We start from the raw sequence: 13,387 nt of genomic DNA, 5'->3' as shown, positions 1-13,387 counted from the left end.
AGGAGGGACAATATGAAGAAACATGGAGACTGTACAGGATGAAGAGGAGGATGAAAATACAGTGAAGCTGCAGTTTTCAATGACAGAGCTGAATAACGCCTTAAAAAATCTGGAAAGACAACTCAGAGAAAAGATCAAATAAGTTCCTGTATGTTCAATAATCTCAGTGACCAAAGTCAAAAGATGTGACTGAAATTATATAACAGGATGTGGGAAGACGGGAAGTTGCCGGATGAGTGGAAAGAGTCCATAACTGTTCCTGTCTGTGAACCAGGTCAGGATCCAAGTTTGGCAGAGTTACAGAGCGAGAGCCCGAACATCACATGTTGGTCAAATTCTGGATGAACGAAAGGCTGCTCTGTTATTTAGAAAGGAGGGAGAAATAAAATGCTATCAGAGGGGATTTGTTAGGATAGTTCTTCTCCCAGTGTCCCTTCCCTTCCTTTGTCCCCAGTGTTCTTTGTCTGTTGGTCTGTCTCCCCTGTCTGTCTGAGAATGGGCGGTCCTTCCCCCATGACGACCTCATTACCTGCACACCTGAGGCGTGTTGGAGCTGATTGCTGGCAGCATTTAGGGGACGCTCTCTGGTCTTGTGGTTGCCAGTTCGTCCTGATCTGGACCGTGTGTCCGTCCTGTCTCAGTGTGAGTAACTTCTAAGAAAAGCCTTTTGTCCTGGGACTTATCCAGTGGGTTTTTGGACTTCTCTTTGTTCTGCTCTTTCTTTCAGTGCTCAGTCCCGCTCGGTGTGCCTCTCAGCCTCAGTTCCAGCGTGGTGTTTTTGGTTATCTCCACTCAGTTTGAGTTCGCCTTCTGTTCCTCCTTTTTGTAATAAATCTAGTTTGTGTTTTGCGATATTGTCTCCGTCTTTGCTCTGCACCCCGAGTCCTGAAATATTAGTTTTGACCGAGGAAAGTCCTCACAGGATTCAGGAAAGGAAGGAGTCCTGTCGGTCCCGCTCTGTGTTTACAACATGAAATGAGGAAAGCTCAGGGAAATAAAGAGAATGTAGTGGCTGTTTTTCCATGTGGACAAAGCCTGAGACACCATGTGGAGGGAGGGGCTGCTAATCAGACTGTACCATATGGGCATAAGGGGGAAATGTACAGGTGGATTAAGCTTTTTTAACAGACAGGATGACGTCAGTGAGAGGGGAAACACTTAGAGTGGAAATACATAGTAGAGAATGGAACTGCTCAGGGCTCTATTATAAGTCCACTTTTGTTTTCAGATCAATGATCAATGAGATATTCAGTAATACAGACAGGTCCATACGGACATCTTTATGAGCAGATGATGGAGTTTTGTGGAAAAGGAGAGGGAACGAGGCATTCAATGCTTGGAAATTGCAAGAACAAACTCGACAATTTCCCCCTGGGAAATTATGAAAGGGCCATGGGGCTACTGCCGGACAGCTGCTAATGCTAAGCTAACATTAGCATGTCAAATAAGACATTAAAAACATCTGAACCATCATTAGAATGCCTTTAACAATCATTTTAGCCAAGGATAGCATGTTAGCATTAGCATGCTAACATTAGCATGTCAAATAACACATTAAAAACATTTGAACCATCATTAGAATGCATTCAAGAATCATTTTAACACAGGTTAGCATGTCAGCATTAGCATGCTAATCATTAGCATATTAGCACAACAACCCGACATCAAAAGTTAAACCTCCATGCACCAACAAGTTCATAGGATCTCATATTAGCATTAGCATGTTAGCATTGTGGCTAATGCTAACAGGCCAACATCACTCATTACCTCACTAACACTTACACCTCACCAGTAATAGGCTAGGCTGTAGCTCATTGTCAAGCCACTGCATAGCTGCAGTTGAAGCTACATATCTGTGTGTATGTGGGAGAGGAGTGCTGAGAGAAGTACTGAGGCTCGGAGGTTGCCATGGTAACTTGAGGTGGCCTGATCAATGATGTCACCCACTCAGACACAGGTGCAGACACACATGCATTCAGGGGGAGAAAAAGTGATTTTCTGCCTCTGCACTGGTCTGACATTTGGGCTTATGCTCACCAAACGATAGCTCCTATCAGAAAAAAACACAGACCGTCATTGTTGTCAGGACTTCCTGAACGATTCGGTGTGATTTCGGTGTTTCTGAATTCAATATTTCACAGACACTTGAGAATTTAAAACAGGGGTCCGTTCTGCTTCTCTCAGAAAATCTTTGTATTGGAGTCAATGAGGAGCAGAGACAGAAACGTCTGAATTTGTCCTCTGCGCACCCCTTGAACAAATGCTTCTCACGCGAACACCAAAACTCCTATTCCCGAAATTTTCTGTTTTTTCCGGCTTTTTCTGTCTGAATGCATGTGTGTCTGCTGCACTGAGAGCAGATGTGTGTGCGTGTGCACCTGTGTCTGATTGGATGACATCATTGGTCACACTCAAAAAAAGAATTCATTGGATGAACGTAATTTTACCTTGTCACCTATATTCCATCTAAAGAAATCATGTTAAGTCAGTCTATCTTGTTTGTGTTGGTTCGTTTCAAGTAATTTAAGTTTGTACAACACAATTCAACATGTTACATGAAATAATACAGGTTTTGTGTGTTATACTAATATCTTGTTTTAGTGTTGTTTTCACTTTACACTTAGTGTAAGCATTATGTTCAATTAAATTACCAAAGATCCGCTAACATACATAAAGTACATGCAAAAACATTTACAATTTTTATTTGACATTTGGGTGCAACATAGAACTGACACCGATCTTTATTGTCTTTGATGCATCTCCACAGTATGCCACAGTACAACGCTGACCAAAACAGTGTCTGAATACCTTCCACAGCACAAAAAATAAACCAAAAAGCAATTTTCTCCAGGACTTTAACCAAGTGATGCATTTGGGAATGCTGTATTAGGAGTTCAACATTTACAGTCTTGCAAAAATATGTGCACTTCTGACATTTAAGTTTAACATTCAACATGTAACTTTTTTTTTCAACCATGTCAAAAATGCCTGTAGAATATTTTACAAACAAAATTATTGCGACTCAGTAAAGAAACAACCTTCAAACAATGTGAACAATGCAATATGATGTGTGCATAACTATAAAAATATGCATGTTATTGTTTTAAACACTGAATTATTACAATCAACAGGTGAAATTTTTTTTTTTTTTTTTTAAAGTCAGAAATGGTGAAAAATTACTGTAAAAGCAATGTCAGAAAATTTCAACTTTAGGAGCCCAACGTGCAAGTGTGACTGCTCCACTCAGAAAAAGTTCTTGAAAACCAGCATGAATACAACTGCTCCAGCCACAACTGTCCATCCAGTAATACCAGTCTCGGTGTGTGTTCATCTGTCATCATCCACACGTGTCATCTCCATCCACACACACAGAGGAGACTTTTCAACGACAATCTTAATCTCAGTCCATTGTTCAAACTAAATTGTCTGTTGGAACATTTTTCTTCTGCTGAACTTTCAAAAGCAGAAAATCTGCATTGGCAGAGATTTGGACAAATGCCATGCTTGTATCAGGCTTCAGCAAGTTTATTCACCCTATCAGCTTGTTTTTCAGGAACTGTACTTGATGACAACCTCTGCCCATCCAGCTTCAGCAGAGTCTTCTGCAGGACTTCAAAAGTGCATTTTAGCTCGGGTGGGTACCTCAGGTTCAGACAGTATATCAGTCCAAATAACAGAGCGCAGGCAATCGCAGTGTCCCCCAAATCACTGAGGACCTGCACACCTTCAATCAGGACACCAATGTCCTCTGGATCATTTCCAGGCTCTGCACCCTCATTCTGTCTGATGTACACTCCCATCACAGTTTGCTCCATTAAAGTGTTGGCCTCAGTGTCTGTGCTCTGTGGAGTAAAATATGACAATTATACATTTGATAGGAGTCTCGGCAAAGTGTGGAAATACAATTTTATGAAGAAAAGAAGTACAAATGAAGTAAATTCATTCATTTGTACAGTTGGAGTTGTACAGATGCGTACATTACAAAAAAGGTACAGAGTAAAATCTGAGGTGGGAAAGTCTGGCCTAGCTTTATACTAAATATATTAAATGGTTAGGAATATTGTTTTAAGACATTTAAGACATGAATTCAGCCAATTCTATGTCCAGTTTTCAACCTTGCGAAAATGTTTAAAAATAGCAGATAATGAAAAACGGGCAAAGCAAAATGTACTTCAGTTGTACAGAGTTTTAATGTTTAAATATGTTTTAATCACACATAATTTTTGATTCAAATTTCATACAGCAGATAAATATGTGCTTTCTCTGACTGGCTCCTCTGTCACACCTCGTGTATGTAACTCACCATATATTCCTTGATGAGTGTCTCGTGGTCTTCGTTCAGGTAGACGCACAATGACTTGAGGATGCATGCTCGTCTTGTATGTGTTGTGTCATCCTGCGGAAAAAAGGGAGCTTTCGCTTACATACACAGAGATTTATACTCATGCAATTATCATGACAGGGACATCAAAAGTATTTCATAAGCATAGGTCTACCCAAATTAATACAAACCTTGGAAATGGCCACCATTATCTGTCTAATTTTTTTTCCAGCTTTCCCTTTAAAGAGCTCCATCATGCAGAGAGTGTTGGTCAAGCTCAGCAAAGAATGCAGACAGCAGAGGTTCAGCAGATATCCACACGAACTCGTCCATCTGAAAAACATCAACAATACACTCACCTTATTTGAACGTCACAACAATATACAGCACAAGAAGGATGAACAGTGAATTACTACTGTAGCTGTTCAATCGTGATATTAAGGGTGGGAGAAAAAAATCAATTCAGGATAGTATCGCAATATTTTTGTTTTACGATTTCATATTTTTATGAAGATTAAAATGCTTCAGAGTTTCAGCCTATGTGCAGGAGGCAGAGCTAAGCTTCAGGACAGCTGAGAAACTGGGGACAGAGACAAGGAAGGAGGACAGAGAAGAGGGAGGAGGACAGAGAAGAGGAAGGAGGACAAAGAAGAGGGAGGAGGACAGAGAGAGGAAGGAGGACAGAGAAGAGGGAGGAGGACAGAGAAGAGGAAGGAGGACAGAGAAGAGGGAGGAGGACAGAGAAGAGGAAGGAGGACAGAGAAGAGGAAGGAGGACAGAGAAGAGGGAGGAGGACAGAGAAGATGGAAGACGCGAGAGAAGGGAGAGGAGGACAGAGAAGAGGAAGGAGGACAAAGAAGAGGGAGGAGGACAGAGAAGAGGGAGGAGGACAGAGAAGAGGAAGGAGGACAGAGAAGAGGGAGGAGGACAGAGAAGAGGAAGGAGGACAAAGAAGAGGAAGGAGGACAGAGAAGAGGATGGAGGACAGAGAAGATGGAAGACGCGAGAGAAGGGAGAGGAGGACAGAGAAGAGGAAGGAGGACAAAGAAGAGGGAGGAGGACAGAGAAGAGACAAGGAAGGAGGACAGAGAAGAGGAAGGAGGACAGAGAAGAGGAAGGAGGACAGAGAAGAGGGAGGAGGACAAAGAAGAGGGAGGAGGCGAGAGAAGGGAGAGGAGGACAGAGAAGAGGAAGGAGGACAAAGAAGAGGAAGGAGGACAGAGAAGAGGGAGGAGGACAAAGAAGAGGGAGGAGGCGAGAGAAGGGAGAGGAGGACAGAGAAGAGGAAGGAGGACAGAGAAGAGGGAAGACGCGAGAGAAGGGAGAGGAGGACAGAGAAGAGGAAGGAGGACAAAGAAGAGGGAGGAGGACAGAGAAGAGGGAAGGAAGGAGGACAGAGAAGAGGAAGGAGGACAGAGAAGAGGAAGGAGGACAGAGAAGAGGGAGGAGGACAAAGAAGAGGGAGGAGGACAAAGAAGAGGGAGGAGGCGAGAGAAGGGAGAGGAGGACAGAGAAGAGGAAGGAGGACAAAGAAGAGGAAGGAGGACAGAGAAGAGGGAGGAGGACAAAGAAGAGGGAGGAGGCGAGAGAAGGGAGAGGAGGACAGAGAAGAGGAAGGAGGACAAAGAAGAGGAAGGAGGACAGAGAAGAGGGAGGAGGACAAAGAAGAGGGAGGAGGCGAGAGAAGGGAGAGGAGGACAGAGAAGAGGGAGGAGGACAGAGAAGAGGAAGGAGGACAGAGAAGAGGATGAATGTTAACCTGTTAAAGACCTGCAGGCTTTATCAACAGTAGAATCTAAAGCTTCAACCAACTGGTCAACACTATATTTGATTTGTCTTTATCTTCCTGTACTTGTGCGCACACACTCCGAGGTATCCAGAAAACCTGAGCACATATAGGACACTTACCTCTTTCGCAGTAAACAGAGCTGGCCATCTGCGTTTGAGGTCTGCCATGAGGGGCTGTCCTTGAACAACTTCTTGCCTTCTATATGAGAAAGTCTTTTCCATTTTCAGTGCCACCACGTGGTCATTGTTTCTCTTCTCTCGATTTCCAGAGTGTCAGTCGTTTCTCCTTTTGGATGCTGCGGACAGTAATTGACCTCTGCTCTTCTGGGCTTTTTCACATTTAAGGCTGCTTTGTCTTGGGCCTTGTTCTTCAGAGAATTTATGGTGACCTCACAACATCCAAGGCCTCTTAGTTTGGTCCTGAAGTTGGCCATTTTATACTTGAGGCTGATCTTCCACCCATAACAGCCATTGAAGGATCCCTGCTCCTTCAGACAAGGATGCTTTTTCACAAGAGCTTCTGCAGCATCATTCAGATCACTGTCAGTTGGGTAGGCTTTGAATTTAATCATTTCTTCAGCCAGCTGTTCTAAAATGTGTGATTTCAGTTTTGGTGAGGGGCTCAAAGAAGTTCCACTAACACTGCACTCAGCATTGGCCTTGTCAAGTTGCAGTTCAGCATCATAGTTGAAGCTAGGGATTGTGAAGACACTTGGCCAAACTGACAGCCTTGCAGATGGTGATGAACCTGAAGATGAAACGGGGTTTGTGTTATCCGTTTCAAACAGGAGACTGACGATGTATCTGTTGAGCCTTGGATTGCTAGAGGTTGACGTGTCACTGTGTCATCATTTTTGTGAGAACCTAAGTATACAATCTTTAAAGTTGCTTTATCATGTACTTCGGAGGTCACTGACAGGTTCACAAACTCATTTCCAAAATCAGCATCTTGATATTGAAGCCGAAAATCTTCTTGCAGTCCAAAACTGGTCTTCATTGTCTGGCACAATTCCTGTATGGCGTCCTGTATCCGTGCTGGCAGAGTTAGTTTCCTGGCATCATCTTCACCAACGATAACTCTCAGTCTTATGGGCTGGGCCATTGTGTGGACCGAAACAAAAACAGAAAAAAAAACACTGGTTGAATATTTCACAATGAAAAAAGAAGAAGGAGGAGGAGGACAGAGAAGTGAGAGGAGGGCAGAGATTTGAGGGAGGTTGACAGAGAGGAAGGAGGAGGACAGAGAAAGGATGTGTGTTGGATGAAAGACCTACAACCTTTCTAAACAGAAAATAATACTGGCTGAATATTTCTCAATGAACAAAACACAGTCTCTTACAATAAATGACAATTAGACAAGTGTTGATATTCATTTTCTATCAAAACTAGGATATTATGTGATATGTTTTACTCTAATTTACAGCTTTTGTGATTTAACCTGTTTTCCAACAAAATTAGTTTCCTGCCACTAACAAGTGAAAAAATTGTAGAGCAATCCTAAATGTCATTCTTTCAAGTACCATCTGATTTTCGACTAAACACATATTTGATTCAGTCCATAAGCCGAGGTGTAAAAAGTTCAAAACTCCAAGACCCAATAGCTTTTTGTTGTGGCTTAGGGTCAAAATTGACCTTCATCCAGTTAATACATTCATTCTGTGACGGACTCTGAAACAGGACTCAGATGCAGAGCGGCAGAAATCACAGTTTATTTCAAAGTAACAACAAAAGAAGGAAAGAACTGAGGGCGCCGATAAACGGGAACGGAGAGGACAGTCTCTGCTGGAGGACACTCGACAGCTTCTAATGACAAAACACAAAACTCCGTTAAAGAAATGCACACGGGCAAAAGGTCCAAAAACAAACGCTGGAGGGAAAACTCAACAGCCACTACAAAAAACTCAAAATCACCACTCGGGGAAAAAACTCACTGGTAAGAAGAAACTCAGGTGCTGGAGAAACTCGACAGCCTCAGGTAAGAACTCAGGGAGGACGGCAAAAACTCCGCTGGGAAAAAGAGCACACAGTACACAAAAGAAACCACAAGCTGGAGAACAACTCGACAGACACTTAAACAGAAATCTCCACAAAGGGAAAGCACTCAGGCAGGAACAAAAACTCAGCGTGCACAAAGGCAAACGGCTGGAGAACACGAGGCAGAGGTCAGGCGATCGCACTGAGACGTGGACACGAGCGTAAGCACAGGTATCATCTGGCACCAGAGTGTGGGAGAAGCCTGCTTAAGAAGGGGAGTCCTGATTAGCGGCAATTAGTGACAGGTGTGTCAGGTAGAAGCTCAAACCCCGGCAACGATCAGCCCCGCCCCTGCCTCGCTCCAGCCCTGAAAGAATACACAGAACCAATCAGAGCAGATCGCTAAACCACGGCCACAACACATTCATCATTAAAATCATACCGTGCATGATTGTACGACTTAATGTGCCACGTGATATGGGGAAGAAATACTTACAAACATCACTTCCGTCTTCCCAGTAAGTTTATGTGTCTCCAGACGCAGGCCTCCCACTGAATAGACAGCTAACGGACATCATCAAGTAGTTCCCCATGCTCAATCAGAGACACCTCTCTCACATGTGACGTGTCAAGTTCAAAAGATCTAAAGTGCCCTCTAAACCAAGCTGAGACCTTTTTCACAATGAAATATATCTTGCCTCGCAAAACACAAATCTGCAGAATTTCAGCAAACTCAGGAAGTCCAAATAATTGCCCATGGACTACAATCATTCCTTTGTTGTAATTCATACCATTGTATGACACACTTTCTGTAATATGGACATCAGTCTCGCCTGGTAATCTTTGCTTAATAGCACTCGCAATGTTACTTTGCAAAACATCAATGGGTACTGATGACACACTCGTTACCACCGAAGGTGTCCTATGGTCAGAAGAGTGCAAGTCCGAGGCGACTGTGAGAGGTGTGTTTTTAAAGCAGTTGGTATGGCGAGCAATGTGTTTGAAGAAACGCCTCAAATCTCATTGTCCATTTATGGATAAGAGGCCCAAAGAGACGAATCAAAGCAGGGTAGTGCTCCAAATAATGATGTTTAGGGAGCAGATGGCTGTTTGGAAAAAGCTCTTGGTATCTCTGGCGATGTTCACTGATTTTACACTCAAGATATGCAGTCGACTCATCAGAGTGGACAGGGGCTACAGCAAGCTCCACTATGTCCTTGAGATCCAAAAGAACATGCCATACAGGTTCATCCTCTGGAACAAGTGGACTAAAAATCAGAGGCAACAATCTAAGCAGAGACCAATTTTCGTGTGCTTTCCACCAATGCTTTTTTTAACTGAGAAAGTCTGTGGTATTGTGTGAGGCCGATTGGTTTTATCTCCCCATTTGTACTCAAAATTTTGGATTAAATTATTCAGTTTTTCTAAGCTGAAATACTTTTTAGAGATCAAAGGAGAAAAACAATGAGCAAGCTCCACAGGTATGATGCCCTCCAACAGATCATGTGCTACATCTGGAGGATAACCTGCAGTGACATGAAAATTTGCCGTTTCTAGTGCACACTTCAAATGGGCTTCATGAAGTTCCCGCGTTCTTTGCTCAAACACACTAGCAGTCAATGATTGGATTTCAGATTTCTTGGCAGTGCAGAATCTGCAGATGTATTCCCCAGAAAAACTTTCTACAAAACCTGCCAGCCCATGGGCTCCTAGATTGTCAGCTATTACACCATTCACAGTGCCTTTGATGCACTCGTTCAGCTGACTGATGAACACACCACGTTGCTCCAAAATGAACAGATCTTTCAAAAGAGGATCCAAGACTTGTTCGTACCCAAATTTCCTTAAATGTTCACTTTTACAAACAACAGCCAAATAAATGGATGAGAGAACAGACTGAGAGCCAGGGGGCAAATTATCCAAGCTCCAGTATACACCACAAAGCTTGTGCTTTTTGCGTGAGGTCCCGAGAGGATTACAAACCTCAAAATCATCAATATAAAGTTTTATGAAAATTCTCAACTCATCAACTGCTAGAAAGGTATTTGTTTTATAATGCTCACCATCTCGAAAAGACGTGTAAACTCGCTGATCACCAAGCAAATCCTTTCTATTTTCTTGAGCTTTGTGTTCTTCAATCACTCTATTCAGTCATTTATTGTGACTCAGTATCTCCTGCAGTGACTGCAGTAAAGGGATGTACTGAAATGACCTTCTTCGATCTACAGATAAATTATACTCAACAGGCTCTACAACCTTAAAATTTAGCTTGTAGTATTGTTTTCTTTCATAAGACGTGGCAAGAGAACCGCACTTGCCCAAAATTTTAGCCACAGGGCTAGAAACACATACAGAATTGGCAAGTTCTTCGATAACAGCCTGATCAATATGCAGATTATGGCTACTGAAAATTTCTGTAACTGTACGTTTTGCGACAGGTGCGCTAGCTGAACTTAACAAAAAATGCAACTCCTCCAATAACTCATCTACTTCTTTTGCTGGAATATGAAATATATGCTCTAATTTCAACAATATTACCGCTGATTTTTTCTCAATTCGTTCTGGAAGATTTTCAACAGTACCGTCATCACTATCTGTCACTGACTCAGTTTCATCTTCATCATATGATACATCAGCAGAACAGCCAGCCCTCACATTATCAGAGATATCTGACACTTGCAACGGGTCAGCAAATGTAACTACACTGGCCTTGAGATCTTTCAGTGTGTGTGGATGATGCTTCCTGTTTTTGTGTGTATAAAATGTACTATAAACATTTGTCTTGAAAGGGCAACCAACAAACACACAACTAACTGTCTCGTTACTTTGTTCCAATATGAACAAAAAAATCTTTCTCATTGGAGAGGTCACTGCATTTACATAACTCGCATTTAAAAGTTACTGAATTGGAAATTTTCTGTGTAACCTGAGATGAATGAGCTTTATAGACATGAGTATTGAGTCCACTCCATGTCTTGAATGTGCAAGGACACTTTACATATATACACTGAAAATGTTGGCTTCTTCCATAATGATGATATAGTTTATAATGTTTAAGTAATTTGTACCTACTACTCTCTCTAGCGTCACAATGCCTGCACTACCACATACATGTCACTGAAAGAAAAGAATTCAAAAACATTAGTATATGATATATAACTAGACAATTTCCCCCTGGGAAATTTTGAAAGGGCCACGGGGGCTACCGCCGGACAATGCCAACAGCTAATGCTAAGCTAACATTAGCATGTCAAATAACACGTTAAAAACATCTGAACCATAATCAGAATGCCTTGAACAATCATTTTAGCCAAGGTTAGCATGTTAGCATTAGCATGCTAACATTAGCATGTCAAATAACACATTAAAAACATCTGAACCATCATTAGAACGCCTTCAAGAATCATTTTAGCCTAAGTTAGCATGTCAGCATTAGCATGCTAACATTAGCATGTTAGCACAACAACCCGACATCAAAAGTCAAACCTCTATGCACCAACAAGTTCATAGGACCTCATGTTAGCATTAGCATGTTAGCATTGTGACTAATGCTAACAGGCCAACATCATTCATTACCTCACTAACACTTACACCTCACCAGTAATAGGCTAGGCTGTGGCTCATTGTCAAGCCACTGCATAGCTGCTGCTGAAGCTACATATGTGTGTGTGGGAGAGGAGTGCTGAGAGAAGTACTGAGGCTCGGAGGTTGCCATGGAAACTTGAGGTGGCCTGATCAATGATGTCACCCACTCAGACACAGGTGCAGACACACATGCATTGTATTGGAGGCAATGAGGAGCAGAGACAGAAACATCTGAATTTAGCCTCTGCGCACCCCTCGAACAAACGCTTCTCACATGAAGACTGAAAGTCCTATTGCCAAAATTTCTTCACCATCAGAGCTACAAGGCTTTGCTCTACACACACACACACACACACACACACACACACACACACACACACACACACACTCTTTTTTCGCTGGGGTCAAAAAAGCGGATTTTAGAGCGAGTTAAAAAAAATGGCTGACTTCTGTCTCTCCTGTTATTGATTTGTATTGGACCTTATGGGCCAGGTCAGAGGCGCTCTCCTCGCTCAGAGGCTGAGAACTCAAAAACCGTAAGTCCTATTGCTTCGCCAGGCACATTGTGACAATCAGCGCAAGCGGCACTACAAGTCTCGAAATTTTCACGCGCGTAGAGTGAAATTTGTGGGTTGGAGGAGCGTGGAAAGAGAAAATTTCACACACTTTTCAGAACGTCTCTCCACTCTGGCAGTTAATCCCCTCCACTCTAGCGCGAACATTCCGTGCAATACACACCCATTGAAATCTCCAGCGGTTGCCATGGTGACGATAGCACGCCGATCCCGATCGAGCCGCACGTTTTGATATATAATTCGCCTATAACACGCAAAATAACAATAGGGCTCCCCTTTCATAGCTGCAGGGGGCAATAGGCCTCGGGCGATTGCCCCGTGGCCCTATAAAAGCTGGTCAAGCTGGTGACCAGCTAAATTCCAGCTGGTCTCCTACTCTTGCTGGTCTAGCTGGTCTAGGGTGTGTTTTGGCCACACTTAAGCTGGTTTTAGCTGGTCAAGCTGGAGGGACCAGCTTATGTTGATGTTTTAGCTGCTTTATACTGGTTTAAGGTGGTATACTACCTTGTTTCCTGAATAAAATATATGATGGTGAATTTCAGCCAGTTTCAAACAGCACGAGATATCTAAAAAAAGGTATGTATTAACAAAACCCATTAAATAATGAGAAAGTTGAGTGTCAGTTTTATATTTACTGCAAACAATAACATATCAACATTTATGAGGTAATTTCATTATAACACTTAACTGAATCAGACGCTTGGTTGAACTGGTCATGAAAATGTACCTAAATGAAGGCTATTTAAAGTCTATTTGTAAACATAAACAAAATAAAATAACACATTAAGTGAACTGAAGCAGAAAAACTTTATTTAAATAAATGAATAATCCAGTTTTACAAAAACTTTCAAAAGCTTTCAATCACAAACATTGTCTATTTCATTTTTCCAAGTTTTTTTTGTCCTTTTTGTTTAAGTCTTGAATTTTCTGAGAGATAAAGTAGCCCACCAGCTTCGCTCTCCTTTCCACCTCCGTCTTTTCCAGATCCTGGGCCCTCAACCAGCGACGGAAACAGTCTTCAAAAGAGAATGAAAAATGAATTATTAATTGGCCTGGGATAGAGATTAGGAGATTAGGATAGAGATAGGTCAGATTAAGTTAATCTGACTTCAATGTTTATTACAGTGTTAAAAAGGTTTAAAGG

Source organism: Chaetodon trifascialis (assembly GCF_039877785.1).
Source record: "Chaetodon trifascialis isolate fChaTrf1 chromosome 24 unlocalized genomic scaffold, fChaTrf1.hap1 SUPER_24_unloc_1, whole genome shotgun sequence".
In the NCBI taxonomy this organism is placed as follows: Eukaryota; Metazoa; Chordata; class Actinopteri; order Chaetodontiformes; family Chaetodontidae; genus Chaetodon; species Chaetodon trifascialis.
The sequence above is the reverse complement of the archived record's forward strand: the minus strand, read 5'-3'. Positions refer to the sequence as shown.